This window comes from Oryctolagus cuniculus, chromosome 12 (assembly GCF_051225735.1).
Source record: "Oryctolagus cuniculus isolate XC-2025 breed Fujian yellow rabbit chromosome 12, ASM5122573v1, whole genome shotgun sequence".
Classification (NCBI taxonomy): Eukaryota; Metazoa; Chordata; class Mammalia; order Lagomorpha; family Leporidae; genus Oryctolagus; species Oryctolagus cuniculus.
In genome coordinates, this window is record NC_142878.1 from 4029327 (window position 1) to 4046623 (window position 17297).

At 47.5% G+C, this 17297-nt stretch overlaps 1 long non-coding RNA gene across 1 annotated transcript; it reads left to right on the forward strand.

The window, feature by feature from the left end:
- The first annotated feature begins 12216 nt into the window (after positions 1–12216).
- On the forward strand, positions 12217–13386 carry LOC138844519 (uncharacterized). Its single transcript, XR_011380412.1, has 2 exons — positions 12217–12409; positions 12756–13386. It is a non-coding gene; the product is annotated as an uncharacterized LOC138844519 (long non-coding RNA).
- The last annotated feature ends 3911 nt before the right edge of the window (positions 13387–17297 follow it).

Sequence of the window (17297 nt, forward strand, 5' to 3'; positions counted from 1 at the left end):
AGGTTTTGTTAAGGGATACTCAATAAGGGAACTTAATATTTCAACCTACTGAGTGTTGCCAAAATGATCGTAGGTGAAAAGTGTATAATCTATAAATGAATAGGTGGAGGGATAAATGCCTCCCTATGTTTAAAAATGTAGACATCGCTTGCTTTCTGGGACCCTTGGCCCTGCCCCGGGCTCCTGGTTCTTTGTTCACATCCACTGGCTGGATGACTGTAAGGAGATGGCTCCACTCTCTCTTTCATGATGGATGGTGCCAGCCATGGGCCTGGCTGCTGGTATTCCATCAACTCTGAGATGAGCGTTTCCACACCAGTGTTCATCCTCATAGCAAAATAAACTCTGGGATCCGTGGATCCCTCCCCCATTAAGTCCATTTTCCATTTGTTTCTGACTTCTCTACTCTGGCCCTTGGAGGAAAGAAATGATAGATAACCGTTTGCAAGTGAATCAGGAATTTAAAGAGTGTTATGGGGACAGACTCGTCCTGCTCTGCAGTGTGTGGGACTCGGTTGATGAGAAGGGGGAATGACTCAGGGGACAAGAACAGCCAGACTGGGGTCACGTGGAAGCTTTCTCACTCCCAGGTTGGGAACATGGGCTAGGATGACTCAAAAGGTTGAGCTCAGCTGGGATTTTTAACTGTGGAATCTGCACATGCTTGCTCCATGTGTCTTGGGCTTCTAAGACCATGGCGGGCAAGGTTCTAAGAGACACCAGGAGGCTGTGGGTAAAGCTCACCCATCCTTGTAAGCTGGGCGTCGGGGGTGATGGGGTGGGTGGATGAGGACGGAGGCGCTCATGGAATACTATTTGATCTTTGGAAAATACTCTTTGCCATAACACTCTTCCAGCACCCCTCTTTTTTTTTTTTTTTTTTTTTTTTTTTTTTTTTTTTTGACAGACAGACGGAGTGGGCAGTGAGAGAGAGAGAGAGAAAGGTCTTCCTTTTGCCGTTGGTTCACCCTCCAATGGCCGCTGCGGCTGGCGTGCTGCGGCCGGTGCACCACGCTGATCCGATGGCAGGAGCCAGGTATTTATCCTGGTCTCCTATGGGGTGCAGGGCCCAAGCACCTGGGCCATCCTCCACTGCCTTCCCGGGCCACAGCAGAGAGCTGGCCTGGAAGAGGGGCAACCGGGACAGAACCCGGCGCCCCGACCTGGACTAGAACCTGGTGTGCCGGCGCCGCTAGGCGGAGGATTAGCCTAGTGAGCCACAGCGTTGGCCCTAGCACCCCTCTTGCCTCAACTGCTTAAACAGCCCTGGAGTCCCCTCCTCACATTCCCTTTCTGTCTTAGTCATTATCCTCTTTCCTTCCATTCAAGTTAAAAAAAAACAGCCACACAAGTGAGAAATCCCAGTGTCCATGCTCTTCCGGGCTGCTCTCCCCTAGTCAGAGATATTGCAAACATCGGACCACGTGACTGCCCAGCTTGGTCCTCCACAAGTTCTCTGGGGTCTGTCCCACTCCTGTGACAACTAAGGCCCAGCTCCCAGCCTGCCATTCGAGATACTTTCTTGATTCATGGCTTGCGCACTTTACCACTTCTGTTTTTCTCAGTGCCCCGTGGACTTGATGATGCAGTTCTTCTGACATGCCATACTTCATTGCATGCCCGTGTCTGCGTATCTGCAGAGAACAGGTGCTGGACAAACGGCCGTGTTGGTCATGCTGTGCCACATGCCGCATGCTATGGTTTGTCTCCTTAAGGTTCCTGTCCTGGAAGCTTGGTCACCAAGGCAATGACTTTGAGAAGCAGTGGGGCCTTAAGAGGCAGGACCCCATAGAGGTGACTGAAGCTCTCATGAAGAGATTAGTGCTGATCTCAGCAGATTCAGTTTGGTCTTGATGGTGTGTACTGGTCCCCGAGGGGTGTGTTGTTAGCAAAGCGCAAGCCTGGCTTCTCTCCTGTCTCTTGCTCCCACTCCGCAGGGTGGCCTCTCTGTCCTGCACCCCCTGCCACCCTGTGATGCCATCTGCTAGGATGTGATGCAGCAAGAGGCCCTCACCTGGGGCCAGACAGGACCATCAGTCTTGGCCCCCAAAACTATGAGTCAAATACGCTCGTTTGCTCCAGAAATCACCCAGCCTCAGGTGTTTTGTTAGAGAACCACAAAATGGAATAAGACATGGCATATGACTAACCAGAAAACCACAATTCCTTCACTTTCCCACATTCTGGACTGCCAGTGAGTAACAGGGCCGCTGCAAGACGCTTGCCTTTTGTTTGAAGAATACTGTATATGGGAACAAAACAAGGTTGCAATTTGGTTGCATTGGTTAAGAAAGTCATTGAAATTGTATCATTGTGCCCGGAATATAAAGTTCATTCCCACCATGTACTAGGTATGAAATCATACAAAACTCATTTGATTTGGTACCGGGCCTGTATTTCCATTTGAAATATGGGAATCCTACACAGAAAGGTTAAACAGTTTTCTGTGATTACAGTAGGTACAGTGGGGACTTGGAATCTTGATTCACAAGGATTGGTGTGGACAGCATCAAACGCGTGAGGAGGTTTGGACTTCTGGGGAATGCCTGCAGCACCCTTGCTGGTGTTACAGCTGCTCTCATCAGGCAGTATGTACTCAGCGCCTATCACTGCAGGACCAAGTCCACGCGCGTCCTGCTCAGCCTTCCCTGTTGGCAGGAACTCGGGCTGCTTCCACGTTCTTGAGAAAACACGGGGATTTCTCCCACGAGGCGCCAGCTCACGATCAGTCACGTGTCCCTTATCAGAATTCCATGACGAAAGACAATCTGTAGGTTTTAATAGGACCATTGCATTGTGATTTCCCCTAAGTGTCTACTTACCCCAAAAGTTGTGGTGGAGGACCTGGGCACCATCCATCCTTCAAAGGAAATTCAGACAGGGCTTCTTTTTTTTTTTTGACAGGCAGAGTTAGACAGTGAGAGAGAGACAGAGACAGAGAGAAAGGTCTTCCTTCCATTGGTCCCCCCCGCGCCGTGTGACCACTATGGCTGGTGCACTGTGGCAGGCGCACTGCGCTGATCCGAAGCCAGAAGCCAGGTGCAGGGCCCCATGTGGGTGCAGGGCCCAAGGACCTGGGCCATCCTCCACTGCCCTCCCGGGCCACAGCAGAGAGCTGGACTGGAAGAGGAGCAACCGGGACAGAATCCGGCGCCCCGACCGGGACTAGAACCTGGGGTGCCGGCGCCGCAGGTGGAGGATTAGCCTAGTGAGCCACAGCGCCAGCCCAGACAGGGATTTTTAAGGAGGAACCATGGGAAAAGCTGATGTTCCTCCATTCTTGACCCACAAAGATAACTGCACAGAATTCAAACTAGTGATTATCTAGAATTTTCTAATGAAGACCAATTGGTAATAATAATACTCTGTTCCCTGTTAGTGTGAGGTTTCCTCAAGTCTAGTGTTTGAGCATTAGGCCTGATGATACAACTTGGTTTAGACAAATAACGACTGTGATTAAAGAGCTGTGTGACTGACCTTATGATGCATCAGTCGGAGCCCATAGAGACCACAGCGACTTGCTCGTCTGAGCAATGTGATCTCGAAATCTCAGTCCATTCGTGTCTTTCTACTGCAGTTTGCTTTATACAAACACAAGCAAAGTTACAGTAACAAAAATTAAGAGAGCTTGGGATCAGCGAGGTCAAAATACGGACAGAGATCTTCCTGGTTTGCCGAATTTCAGCCGGCTTACTATCAAGTCGTCCAGTGGTCACAACCGTTCTGTTGAGTAGGGTTCTTTATTCTCCGCATACAGACCAGTTCTCCGTGGAGTGTTGTTCAAGCTGCCTACCAGAGAAAGGCAGAGGTAGGATCTGATCCGTCCATCAAAGTCTAAAACAAAGCGTGTTTCACATCAGTGTTCTCCTCGGAACCAAAGCCTCTTCTTTAGTTGAAAAGAGTTCTTCTCCAACTGGACGTGAGTTTACAGTCATGAGTATTGGTAACCCATTGTTAGAATCAGCCCAGGGGCTGGGGCTGTGGTGCAGTGGGCTAAGCCTCCACCTGCAGTGCCAGCAATGCATGTGAGTGCCAGTTCTAGTCCCAGCTACTCCTCTTCCAATCCAGCTCTCTGCTATGGCCTGGGAAAGCAGTAGAAGTTGGCCCAAGTGCTCAAGCCCCTGTACCCATGCGGGAGACCCAGAAGAAGCTCCTGGCCCCTGGCTTCAGCCTGGCCCAGCTCCAGCTGTCACAGCCACTTAGGGAGTGAACCAGCAGATGGAAGACCTTTCTCTCTATCTCTCCCTCTCTCTGTCTATAACCCTACCTCTCAAATAAATAAAATATTAAAAAGAAAAAAAAATTGGCCCAATGAGGGCACTACCGAAAGTGTTGTGTTGGTTTTCAGAACAGTGTTTCTTAAAGAATATTGGGTTGATTGCCGATCCAGAAACTTAAAGGTGTCTTGGTCAAAAGATAATTTCAAAAATTACATCCCGAAGCTCAGTTAAGTGGAATTAAAGAGATTTATTTATTTTTATAAGGAGTCTGAGATATTTAAGTGATGTATATTTGAATCTCTGAAAAGGCACCAAAGGATGAAAAGATATGTACATCTGCTTAATGACAATGAAATTGGGGAAATAAATCCTTATGTTAGCATTGCACAGAGCATGGTTTGGAGCGTTGGATTAGAAAAGTCATTGCAAAGGGAGTTTTCATTTCCTTTGAAGTTTGCTGTGATGCTGAGAAATAAGCTCTGGACTCAGCCAGATTTGGGTCAAAATCGGCTCTATCGCTCACCAGTTGTGCTCACTTGGATGCAGTCCTTAATGTCACCAGGCCTGTTTCTCACCTGAGGACAGCACCGGGACGGTGCCTCATCTGAAGACTGGAAGTCGCTGTCTTAGAAGTTTGAGACCACGGCTGAGGACCACACACAACAGAAAGCACTTTGCAGGAGCTCGGCGGCCTTCGGCCAACAGCCGCCACTGCTCTTTCCCTGACACTCCACTGGACTCTTGGCTTCGTGCTGCTGCAGTGTTGAAGGTTGCCTGCAGAGATCACCAGTGCCGAGGACTGTAACTCACGAGCGCTTCTCCCGGCACGATGTGCAGAGCTGGGCGTGTGACAGCTCCCATGGCAGAAGCGGGACTCCTTACCAGGCCCCTGCTCCACGTTGCCCTGGCAGCTTGCATTTCCACCTACTTTGTGGGAAGTTCCCTGATCTGCAGCACGTGCCCTCACTGTGCGGGATCTCCCATTCTTTCAGCCGCTTGCCCAGCCCATCCACGACCCTCCACGCCCGGCCCCCGAGGCCTAGGAAGCAGGAGTGTGCAGTCAGCGTGATTTCATCACTCTGCTGGCGGCCTCTGGTTCCCACCATGTACAGTCACGGGCCCACAGCGATACTTTCCTGTGGGCTCCCGGAGAGGTCTTTGCTCTCGACCAGACCTCTGCCTTAGTGTCACTGGCTTTGTTTAACCTTGAGCCACGACCAACTTCTTCCAGACTTCAGCTTTGAAGACACAGGTGCTTCATGCGGGGCATTTTCTCAGAACATTTTGCCTTTCTAAAGTTATATGCTTGTTTTGCCAAAAATGTGAGATCAGTTGACATTTTCTTTGTTCTTTTTTAAATGGGAGATAATCCTGAAATTAGGCAGGGTAGCCTCCCAATAACCCTGTTGTAAGTTGAAAATATCATAAATCTCACGTTTTCTGCCATGACCTAATGCCCTGAGCGCCCTTACTCAGCGGCTCGGTGCACTGCGGAGCGTCCGTTGCCCCACACCCGCTGCAGCTCCCACTCCTGCCTGCATCCACGGAGCTCACTGGAGAGCTGCGCTCACTGAGGCTGCCAGGCATCATGGAAGGGATCGAACTACATCTGCTAGTCCAGGAAAATATCCAAAATTCGCTTTTTGAGGTACGGTTTCCACTAAGTGGGTATGACTTTTGCATTGCCGTAAAGGCTAAAAATCTCAACCCAAACCATGTTAGGCAGGCGATGTTTGCACTTCACCATCCAGGACCAGGAGGAAATCAGATCTGTCACCAAACTTGATCTTCCCCCTTTGGCAATGAAAGGAACCCAGCACCTCCGTGGGGAGCGTCAGGGTTGACATATTTGACTCCCTTCCTGCTCCAGGGCCAAGACGTAGCTGACAAAGCCTTCATTTCATTAGTGCAGGCGGACCGGCGGCTTCCCAACAGGATATGCGGTTGTGTGAGGACAGGTGGCTGCACACAGATATTTTGAGCAGGTGACAGGCTGGGAGCCTTCCCAAGGCAGCTGAAAGTACCGAAAGAGGGTGCACTCCCCGCAGAGAGCTCTTCCTGCCGGGGGCTTGTGGAGTTGAGTCCCCACCCAGCCCTGGGGTGACAGAGCACTTGTTCAAGGAGAGGGGCGGAGGCTCAGGAGCGCCAGAGAAGTGACTGGCAGGAACGGGCTGTGTGTCTGGCGCTCTGCTCACCCTCCGGGCTCGGGACACTCCCACTCTGCTTTTCACTCACGTTATAGTCCATGGCAGCCGCTGGCCATGCCTCACCCCACACCCAACACACACACCTCTCATTCAGCCCTTCAAAGCCCACTTTGTTATTTTCTAAAACGAGAAATCATTTACTTTTTCCCTGCTCCTTGAGTGCCTGGATAATCCCTATGAGTGGTTTTCCAATTCCATGGGGAAGCTGGAACACCGATCTCCTTCTCACAGTACATGGAATGGTGCCGTGGGGGGCAACGGGGGCCCATTGCCAAGGACTGTTCTCTCCCTCTCTCTCTCTCTCTCTCTCTCACACACACACACACTACTCACCCGCACACACATGCACTCTCACATACTCACATGCACACGGTCTCTCACACACGCACCCATGCACCCATGTGCTCTCTCTCACATACTATCTCACACACATGCACACACACATGCTCTCTCTCTCACACACACATGCACCCATGTGCTCTCACACACACGCACACACATCACACAATGCACACATCCTCACATACATGCACACATATGCACACAAACTCACATACATGCACGTGTGCACACACATGCTCGTGCTCTCTCACACATGTGCGCACACACATGGGCTCTTTCTCACACACACATTCACACGCTCAATCTCGCATTCCATATGGCTTGCATGACCTAAATACGGTGGAGCACATTTTACATGATTGATTTCACTTTGAGGAGGAGGAGCAGGAAGGAAGGAAGGGGGGTGAGAGAGGGAGAGACCTGCTGGAGATTAGTGTGACTACAAATGCCTGTGAGGCGGGAGGCATGGCCTGCAATTCAACTTTCCCCGTAATTCCTAAGGTAGATCTCTTCTCTCAGTGCTAATAGGAACCATATGCCTCTTGTTAATACTAATGCGTACTCAGGAAAGAGAGAGGATGCATGTCTTTTAGAGTGTTTAAAAAATATTGGTGCTGTCTAGCTAGGGGCAATGTATTCCAAAACATTTTTACATTGAAAATATTCCATTATTCACAAAAAGCCCAACCACCTAGGTTACTTCCCTGCAAGAAGGTATGAAAGAATGTGAATTAAAATTTTATTTTTATTTATGTGCTTTATTCTGTTTATTGATTTGGTTTCTTCTCCCCATTATATGGGATCAATATCAATGTTAGCATTAAATACTATGTCCCACTTTAAATGGCACCATTTAATTTTAATTCAATTTAGGTTATGATCCTAACAGATGAGAAAGTACACATGTTGTTACTATGTAAATCATTTAATTATTAACTAAGTCAAATTATAGGCAAGGCAATTGCAAATAAGACAGATTCTGATGTAGCTATCTCTTCTGGAAATGGGGGCCTAGTTTTACCTTTTGAATGAGTTCTTTTCTGCCTTTCTCCTTTGCCATATGCAGTTGTCCCATTTTTTTTTTCAAAGTGAACCAAGTACTGCATGCTATGCCCATGCGTTTGTCAAAGCCACACATTCTGGGTTAAGACACACAGTAGCATGGTGTGGTGGCTGGTCCCGGCTCTTTCCTCCAATGCAAGAAGAAATTCAAGGAGAAAGTATAGATAAGGGTTAGCAGAGAAGCAAGGCCTGTTTCTTTGCAAAGCAAAAGCACACATTCAGAAAGGCCTGCAAGCAAACTCAAGAAAGGACTGCACTCAGCAAGGCTCAGGCTGCTCCTTTCTGTGACCTGGCACACAGTGTGTGGTGTCTTGGAAGGGGCTTCATTGAATATTCAGAAGAGGCAGAGTTTGGGGGTGGGGATTGAGCACCACCCATTTCCTTGCTCTTTACTGGGAAATCCTGGAAGTGTCATGGCACCAGGTACGTGGTGGGAGTGGCAGTGCTGCTCAGGGTCACTGTAATGAAATACAGGTCATTGTGGGAGCGTAGCTTGCAGCCATGTTGGACATGTGTAGGTGGTTCTGATCCCAGACAGTGAAACTTCAAGAAGCTGCAGTTTTCCACTACAAGAGGGAATAGAGGGTTGCTCAGGTCTGTCTTGTATGGGGGGGGGCAAATGTGTAGATATTTTTAAAAATCTTGCCATAATTGCACAATATTTTGTATTTTTACCTGATGTCATTGTTTCTTATAAAGAACCTTTCTGATTGAAAACTTAAAGAAAGAAAGAATGGGGGAAGGAGTGTCGAGCAATGGACAGAACAGGCATTGGGGCTGCCCACGGTAGCGGGAACTTGGGTGGTGCGTGGAAGCAGGCTCGCATGTGCAGAGAAGAGGGGTTAGGTTTGGGGCCATGCAAGCAGGGCTGCAGGCAGTGCTGGCAAACGCCAGCTCCTCCTTCCCGACTCCCTGCTTGCCTACTGCAGTGAGAGGGGGACAAATGCATCAGCTAAGCAGCCCAAATGCTCAGGTGTCTCAGCGAACGCATGCGCACGCTCTAACTGCTCGGTCTAAAGTGGGAAGAAGCTTGTGTGTCCCTGCACAGGTACGCTGACGTGACTCTGCTTAGCCTCCTCAGCTGCAACTGGAGCCTGTGCCTCTCCCTTGGTTCCTGGGCAGGTTAGTTTGGGATATCACACAATGCCCTTAGTAGCTCTTGGTATACAAGAGATTGGTGCACTTAGGCTGTAATAATTATGATGATCATGCGTTGTGTGTAGCTGGGTTCTCTGTGTCACCTCTACAAGGCTGTAAAATTCTCAACACTTGGGATAGAACAAGAATGTGCTGTTAGGTGTTATATTTTGTGCATCACTAGAGGGAGCCAGAGGGATCTGAGCACCCTTCATCTCCCAAATTCAACTTCATTATGCATTGATGATATTTGCCAAACATTGACAGCCTATCTACAGTAAACAGGTTATGTAAATTTGTCACTTAGTTCCAAAGACGTGTACAATTTAATCACGTGTCTCAAGAAGTTTATAATCTAATTGAGGAAACAGCTAACATGCACTAAAAACCCATTAAATGATCATGTAAGACAGTGATCTATAGCAAAGCAATAGCGAATTGAATGCTACAGGGCCGGCTCAGACAACCTGTGTCACAGCATGTCTGAAAAGGGAATGATTTGTCTCTCTGAGGTGAACCAACCTGGAACTGCTTCATGCACTAACTGTGGTCCTTGAAGGGCCAGTGGGGCTTAGAATACTGGAATCAGAGCTCTGGAAGTGTGGAACAAAGGGATCCCAAAGGGACGCTGCCCACGTGGAGACTCCGGCTCACCCCCCTACCCCTGAGTCACGACTCTGACTCAGCTCCTCGCCATGTCAAACGTTGGCAATGGTTCTCAGCTGCTTACGGGATTCAGCCAGATGTCACAGCCCGGCATTGCGAGTTGGGATTCTTTGGTTGAAATATAAGAATGGAAAGGCTTACTGGGATGGCCTGTGAGAGGGGCTGGCAAGTTATGCATGGGCTGGACCTCAGGGAAAGGGGGACTGCCGGAGGTTTTGTGGAGTTGAGTGTCTGGCTTGGTCTCAGCTTAAAGTGATATCGTAGGCACACAATCAATTATTCTGAGACTGGAGATTCTTATTCAATTCGCTGCCTTGAAAATGGAGGAAGCAGGGGCTGGTGCTGTGGTGCAGTGGGTTAGGCTGTTGCCTGTGGTGTCTGCATCCCATATGGGTGCTGGTTCGAGCCCCAGTTGCTCCATTTCCAATCCAGCTCCCTGCTAGTGCACTTGGGAAAGCAGCAGAAGATGGACTAAGTGCTTGGGCCCCTTCATCCATGGGAGAAACCCAGAAGAAGATCCTGACTCCTGGCTCCTGGCTTCCAATGGGCTCAGCTCCAGCTGCTGCAGCCATCTTGGATGTGAACCAGATAATGGAAGTGCGCTCTCTCTCTCTCCTTCTGTAGCTCTGCATTTCAAATAAATAAATATATACATCTTAAAAAAAGAGGAAGTCAATTCTACTGAATGGTAGAGATTGAAATTACCCGGAAGAGATGCATTTTTAAGGTACTTCAAAATTAGAGTAAAATACAGAAGCTAGAAACTCTGCATCATAAATAAACCCTGTAATTGTCTTATCAACCTTTCCTCCTGTGGCTCGGGGATGGCTTGATCAATAGGAGGCGTTACTTTGCCCTTAGACCCATTCACCTCAGAGGATGCCATTTATGAAAGCTAGAGTGCTCAAGAAGTGAGAACTTGGGCAACATACTAAAAGAAATTTTTAAATAAGAAATTTTTAAAAATCTCTCTTTCAGAAAAGCCAGTGTTCACCACGGGTGAGGCCAGCCAATTAGTGGAGTGGAGGGTACCATTTTTAACAGCCTTCTCAATTGCTACAGGCACTAGTCTTTGGAAAAAGCCATTTGGAAGGATAAGTGTGTATCATAGAGTCAAGTTGTCTTGTGAAAAATTAATGTCACTTTCCAGATTCTGGGACTTCTAAGGGTATATAATACCCTTATTTATTTATTTGAAAGTCAGAGCTACAGAGAGAGGGAGACACAGAGAGAGATCATTCATCAGATGGTTCACTCCCCAGATGGCCACAATAGCTGGGGATGGGCCAGATTGAAGCCAGGAGCTCCTTCCAGTTCTCCCACTTGGGTAGAAGGAGCCCAAGGACTTGGGCCATCTGCCACTGCTTTCCCAGGCCATTAGCAGGGAGCTAGATCAGAAGTGGAGCAGCCAGGACACGAATTGGCACCCATATGGGATGCCAACCCTTCAGTCAGTGGTTTTACCTGCTATGCCACAATGTCGGCCCTGGGAATATAATACTTGATGGTATAATTTGGAGTATCCAATGTGACTTGAATTTTACTGACTGTGAAAGAAAGTCATTTAAAAATCTTTAAACATCAAAGCATGTACTAATCAATTCTAGCCTACTGAATTCCCTGTGTATTTTTCCTATCTTCATGATACCCAACAGCTATTTTAAAACAACTTCTCTATTGAACACTGGATAACTGGAAAAGATTCCCTAACCACTGAGCCAACTATCCACAGGGGTGATGTAAGAAAATTCATAATGCCTGCTATGGTGTGAGTGTGGTTTTTCCCCATCAAAAGTCATGTTCGTACTTAATTCTCCAACTGACTTGTATTGAGAGGATGGGGTTTGTGAAAGAAGTGAGTATGGGTTTAAGATGGACTAATGCTGTATCACAGGGGTGCCAGCTCTCATGGGGCTGGGTTATCACCGGTGGGAGTGATGTGCAAGCAAGCCTAGGCACCTGCTGTATGCACCTCCTCTGAGTGCACCTGCCTCCCCGTCGACTTCTCTGCCCCGTTGTGACACAGCCAGCAACTCTCGCGAGAGGCCAGTGCTGTGCTGTTTGGATTTTAAGGCCACCAGAATCCTGAGCTCAATGAGACTCGTCTTTTTATATTTCCTGGTCTCAGGTACTTTATTATAGCAATGGAAAACAGACTGAGACAATACCCAAAGGGCTAAATAGAATTGAAATGAATTCACCAGCGAAAGGTCTCTTGCCTCTTTTGAATTGAATCCTCAACAAAACCCTAAGAGTGGTCCATGGGTTGAAAACGAGGGACTAGAAGAGCTGGAAGAGTATCCTGGACAAGGACCAACAGGGGCCAATCTTCAGAGTGGAAACAACACACAGAGCCAGAAAGAGGAACATATGAGGAGGAGAAACCAGAGGGAGTGAGGCAGCATCGCTGGGCAGCTAAACTGGATGCCAGTAGCCAGGCATGTGATGCCAGGGCAGCATATGTGGGCTCATTCCAGTAAGCAGTCAGGAGTCATTTACAGTATTTGATATGAGCACAGGCTGAGTCAGGGTTATAACGTGGGGAAGTTAATTAGTCATAAAATAGCAAGTGAATGAGAAACGGGAGAAACCCAGGTGCAAGGAAACCAGTAACCGCCTCATGTACAGAGGAGCGGAGGAAGCCGGCCTGTTGTTACCCTTGATCTCAGCCAAAAGGCTGAGAAGCGACTAAAGCCGGTCTATTATTTCATGGAAACAGAAATCAGCAGTAGCAGAGAGAATTGCAGTTATTTTCATGTATTAAAGATAGCTCAGGTATGTTGAACCTGGAAAATAGGAGGGGTGACCATGCTTACTCCAGACAAACATTTAAGAAAGGTGGGACTGAAAATGGAGCCTAAAATTGCCAGGTTGAGGTCCTGTCCCAGGAGAGAGACAGGCCAGGGCTCAAGAACACTCAGGCCAGGCGTACTTCCGAGGGCGTAGGATGTAAATGTATCTGCTTTACAAGATCACCTAAAGGGAATATTATTTTCACTTTTTGCTAAAGTGATTTTTGTTCTGCAAATAGATTAGGAACTGTTATTTGGTATTAACTTATTTCGTTTTATTAAGAATTTCAAGTCCTTTATAACATTCAAATTTTGATTTTCTGCCCAAGACCATGGTTTCATACCCAAGATTAATGGCGCTGACCACTATCGAACAGGCCAACTAGTAACCGACTGGTCACAGAGAAGACAGCCTGATGGTTCTTCGCACACGGGTATGCTGGCCGCACGACTCAAGAACACGGGAGACTTCAGCCAACTCTTCCAGTACGTGAAGAAGCACATGTCTGTGCCATTTCTTTGGAGAGAAATATGGAGATGGATGGATGGATACGTCCTTTGATCAAAGGCTCTGAAAAGCACCTGCATCCTCTTACATTGAAAATATTCTCCCAGGTTGGCATCTCCCAGTGGATAAGATGCCCACGTCCCATATCCAAGTTCCTGGGCTGCATTCCGGGCTCTGACTCCCCATGCAGCTTCTCGCCAGTGCAGGCCTGGGGAGGCAGTGGTGAAGCTCAACTGATTGAGTTTCTTCCACCCCTGTGGGAGACCTCGATTAAGTTCTCAGCGTTCCTGCTTCGGTCTGCCAGCCACTGTAAGCTTCTGGGGAGTGAACCTGTTTCCCTGTCTGTCTGTTTCTCAAATAAACAAATAATGAAGAATGTATGTCAGAATATTACTACATAATTGGGTAAAAATGACATGTGCATTTCAGCAATGTTCAAAATAATAAAACAATGGAGAGTCATATAAAATATCCACTATTGTAGGTAAGTTATGGTCTATTAGTAACTAGTTACCAGGCCGGCGCCGCGGCTCAATAGGCTAATCCTCTGCCTGCAGCGCCGGCACCCTGGGTTCTAGTCCCGGTTGGGGCGCCGGATTCTGTCCCGGTTGCTCCTCTTCCAGTCCAGCTCTCTGCTGTGGTCCAGGAGTGCTGTGGAGGATGGCCCAAGTGCCTGGGCCCTGCACCCACATGGGAGACCAGGAGAATCACCTGGCTCCTGGCTTTGGATCAGTGCGGTGCACCGGCCGCAGCAGCCATTGGGGGGGTGAACCAATGGCAAAGGAAGACTTTCTCTCTGTCTCTCTCTCTCACTGTCCACTCTGCCTGTCAAAACAAAAACAAAAACAAAACAAAAACTAGTTACCCTACAGTGATTAGCAAAATGAAGTACATGTGTACTTATTGAAAAGAATAATCTAATCCAGGTGGGGTAAGTGAAAAAGTAGTTCATAAAGCTATTTATAGTTAATTACTTAAATATTTGTTGGAGTATACAGGGGGATTTCAAAAATGTTTGTGGAAAATAGAATTATGAAGTGTTTATATTGGTGCTAAATTGTTTGAAATCCTTGTGTTTGTTTTATAATACTGTTTTACATGAACTTTTTGAAAACACCTTGGATACCCATCTTAAAGTATTTTAAGAATCAGGTTAAATATTCCCTATCTGAAATGCTTGTGACCAAAAGTATTTTGGATTGTTTTTGGATTTGGTCTATTTTAGTATCCATAAGGAGATATCTGGAGAATGGGTCTCACATCTAAATAGGGGACTCCATGTAGCTATGGATGACAAGGATATAGATGTAGATACAGATATTTCGTGATATAAAATATTTGTAAAGGAATCTGGAAACGTATAATCAAACATTATCCTTGTTATTTTCAGAATGTGGAGTTTGGGGATCTTTTCACTATCTACAGTTCCTATAATAAACATGAATTAAAGAACTCTTAGGGCTGGCGCCGCGGCTCAATAGGCTAATCCTCCACCTTGCAGCGCCGGCACACCGGGTTCTAGTCCCGGTCGGGGCGCCGGATTCTGTCCCAGTTGCCCCTCTTCCAGGCCAGCTCTCTGCTGTGGCCAGGGGGTGCAGTGGAGGATGGCCCAAGTGCTTGGGCCCTGCACCCCATGGGAGACCAGGAGAAGCACCTGGCTCCTGCCATCGGATCAGCGCGGTGTGCCGGCCGCAGCGCACCGGCCGCGGCAGCCATTGGAGGGTGAACCAACGGCAAAGGAAGACCTTTCTCTCTGTCTCTCTCTCTCTCACTGTCAACTCTGCCTGTCAAAAAAAAAAAAAAAAAAAAAAAAAAAAAAAAAGAAGAACTCTTAAAAGAACCCACAGAAGGGGCTGGTGTTCTGGGTGCCAGTTTGAATCTTGGCTGCTCCACTTCTGATCCAGCTCCCTGCTGATGGCCTGGGAAATGCAGTAGAATATTATCTAAGGGTTTGGGCCCCTGTCCCACATGTGAGAGACCCAAATGAAGCTCCTGGCTTCTGACTTTGGCTTGGCCCCACCCTGGCCATGGTAGCCATCTGGGGAGCAGACCAATGGGTAGAATATCTCTTCTTGTCTTTCCCTCTCTCTTTCTCTGCAGCTCTGACTTTAAATAAATAAATAAATCTTTAGGAACCCAGAGTTTATAAAAATTTGAGCTAATCTAAGTTGCTGTTATGCTATATAGCGTGGCTTATGACTGGGAGGTACATGTCAGGTTGCAAACCGAGGGGTGACTTCCAACAAGAGCCAGGCTGGGCCCAAGTCGTTAGAGTAGGAAAGAGAGTGGGCCAGGTGTCACATATCCAACTGAGACAGTAAGCTGGACTCAGTGACCAGCATCGTCAGGTGGGGCTGCTGGTGTTGCCAGGGGTGGAGGTGTTGGAAGGAGCTGGGCGAAGGGTTCAAGGTCACGTCTTCCAAGACAACACCAAGCATAAGGCTGTTCAGGGTTCGCACTTTCCTGAGGCCTGAGCTTCAGCCTCCCCAGGAGCCTGTGTCTTAGCCGTGCCCTGTTCGTGAGCTGACAGGTAATGGCAGCTTCCTCTGTGAAGAGTGATGGGACCCAGAAATGGATGCTCACCATCACAAAAGCCTTTCTTCCATTGTGGGTTACAATTCAGAGTAAAAGTCTGATGAGTCTTTGCTTTGTCTGAGGGCTGGGGTAGAATCCTCAGGCTGGCATCTTTTATTTTAGTCTCATCTCTATCTCGCGTTGTTCCCAAGAAGCATTTGGAATGATTATAATGGATGTATAAAACGTAAGAAAAACTAAGTTGCCTATAGGAAGGGGAGAGCAGGAGAGGCTTTGTTAGGGGAATGACTTTCTAGTCTCTAAAGGAAATCTCATCAGCAAGATGTGAACCACTGCAAGATTCTGATGGTGGGGATTGACCCCAGGGCGTCCCAAAAATGCACTCTCTGGCTGGAGGGGGGAATTCCAGGTCAGAACTCGCATTTTTCTGTTCCCTATCAACTTTGGTGGGGGGTTCATATCATCATCATTATTAGAAACACATGTCAGAAAATACAACTAATATTCATCATTGGCCAGTGTTGTTTCACAGGAAGAGCTATATTTGAACTGCCCAGATGTTTCTGTTAATTGTCAAAAAATACATCTGGCTAACCCCTCACCTATGCCCGCCTGTTTCGTCCCTCCTGCTCCAAAGAGAAATGGTTATTTGAACATTGCGTATAAGGACTGCATGGTGAGCAGGCAAGGAGGAACAATGGGAGAGGAATTTAGGAAGCAGAGAACATCACTCACATCATTTGGAAAATGACTGAGAGCTGGCCAGGGCCCAGAATGGTCCTGAGAGGAGAAATACCCACAGCTCAGGCGGCCAGGAAGTGTTCACTCTTCCTACAGATACGCTTTGCTAAACCCCAATGTCCAGCTGGCTGCATATCTATTTTTTTTTTGACAGGCAGAGTGGACAGCGAGAGAGAGAGACAGAGAGAAAGGTCTTCCTTTGCCGTTGGTTCACCCTCCAATGGCTGCCGCGGCCAGTGCACCGCGCCGATCCGAACCCAGGAGCCAGGTGCTTCTCCTGGTCTCCCATGGAGCTTTGTGTTTCTGGAGCCACCTTGGAGATAAGCATCCAGGCTGACGGTAGCAAACTCCCTATTGGGAAGACCCAGCGTGGGGCATAATGCCTTTATCGTCAGCATTCTGAACTTCATTCCTGAAGAGTATGTGCTGGTCAGGACCTTGGAGATGTTCCCTCCATGGTTAACATAAGCAGCAGTGCTTTGACAATCAGAGGGTGGGAGTGCACATGTGTAGTCAAGAGAGAGTACTCCCTTATTATGTCATGTAGGATGCTTGCAAACTTACAGACATCAGCATTGCTTACACGTTTCTTCACAGGTTAATTGAATCACAGCTCAGTCCTTCTTGGACAAAGATGCAGCAAGGGAAAACGGAAAGCCTGCATTTCACTGACGACAGCATTCACCACCTTTTATTCCACCTTTGCCACCAGGCACACGGGGGCCCTGCACCTGCTGCTCAGTCTGGAGGCAAAGGCAGTTGTGGCTTTAGTTTCCATCCTTCCAGCCTCACCATTATTTTCTGCTACTGTACCATACCATTTTAATGGTTGGAATATCGCATGGATTCTCCTAATGATGTACTGATAAGTATTTAAGAACCACCTCTCTGGGAAAAATGAGGATGTATATGTAGATACATATATAAATGTATGATGAATTATACTTGTATAAAGGATAGATAACAAAAAATTGATCAATAGTGATAAAATATACCATATTCTTTATTGGAAATTTCATATTACCAATCGTCAATTGTTCCTCATAAAATGCTAACGGTAATTTTTTCGAAATCTTGTGTCTGTGAC